At 52.8% G+C, this 1,324-nt stretch overlaps 1 protein-coding gene across 1 annotated transcript in view; it reads right to left on the bottom strand.

The window, feature by feature from the left end:
- The window catches only part of LOC101989031, a 23,173-nt gene that overhangs the window by 832 nt on the left and 21,017 nt on the right, over nucleotides 1-1,324 (bottom strand). The gene's annotated exons all lie outside the window — the stretch shown is intronic.

The following is a 1,324-nucleotide window of genomic DNA, read 5'->3' as shown; positions in this document are numbered from 1 at the left end:
GGAGACTCAGCCGGCCTGCGGGCTGCGAACTAACCCCCCCCCCCCACACACACACACAGCAGTATCAGTCCTGTCAGGGCTATGGGGCCTATATCAGGTTCAGCAGGTTCCTCGGGAACAGGCACGAGGGGGGGTGCCTCGGCCTGGGCCAGAAGACGCTGGGGATAGGGAGGAGGAGGGTCAAAAAGCAGGGGGTCGGACTGGTTGTCAGTGAGGATTGGTGGTGTCTGGGTCTGGGACTTCCGTTCGTTTCGGTCGCTCCTGCACTGGGAAGAGAGAGGACAACGGGTCCAGGGGAGGGGCAGTTGGGGTTGCTGCCGTCCTCGGAGTCAAAAGGGTGATGGAGGGCCAGGGAGCCGGTACTGAGTTTCCGGCTCCCGTAGGCGGGACAAATGGTTTGACCCAGAGCAGAGGGTCTCTAGACAAGCTCTCCCAAGTTACAATGTAAGGAACTTGATCAGTACAGCCCTGCTGACCAGGCTGAAAGACTCTCGTTTTAACCTGCAAAATAGTATTCAGGTTAAATGTTCCGTCCTGTGGCCAGCCCGCCATTCAACGGAACAGAACGCTTGCCAGCGTTTCTTTCGGATTACCATGGACTGGCTGAGAGCTCTGTCCTCAACCTCTTTCCAGCGGTCTAAAGTCAAAGCTAAGGGGTAGGTATTTGTTGTCCCAGTGTACTAGATTCCAACTCAAAAACGGACACAGAGACAAAAACAACAATACAAAATGACAGACACAAACTCAAGACCGAGAGCCGCGTGGCAACAGACTGATGTAAAACTGATACTATAAACCTGGAAGGCAGTGGGCGATAAGAGCCACACTCCCTAGAAACCAAGATGACCTGGTCGCTCCTAGTTTCATAAATTGCCTGTGAAGCGTCCTCCACGGCTGGGCCAGGGAGTGTTCCTGGACACGTCTGTCCCACTGCCTGGTCCCTTTCAAATACTAGCCCTGCACAGGTACAATGTTCCTCCAAATTTCTGATGGTCATAAACATAAGGCACAATAACAGAAATAGACAAACATAAAACATTCAGACGGGCACATTCTTATCTCCAACCGGGTCAGGAATGGGTCTGAGGGCGACCAGCACTTCCCCGCCAACACACCAAATGTTGGGCCCTAAAGCCCCACCAAGGAGGAGGTCGCCCCAAGAGACACTCACAGCATGGTTGATGCAATAGCAAGAGGAATTTTTATTCTGCCACGGCAGAGGTCCCTCAGCCTCGAGAGGAGAAGGACGCCTGCTTTGTCTATTACAAGCTCTTTTAAAGGAAAAAAACCACAAAATCAGGGAGGGGGTAGTACAGAATCAAAG

The sequence above is a fragment of the Microtus ochrogaster genome (assembly GCF_000317375.1).
Source record: "Microtus ochrogaster isolate Prairie Vole_2 chromosome 14 unlocalized genomic scaffold, MicOch1.0 chr14_random_1, whole genome shotgun sequence".
NCBI classification, from domain to species: Eukaryota; Metazoa; Chordata; class Mammalia; order Rodentia; family Cricetidae; genus Microtus; species Microtus ochrogaster.
The sequence above is the reverse complement of the archived record's forward strand: the minus strand, read 5'-3'. Positions and strand labels throughout refer to the sequence as shown.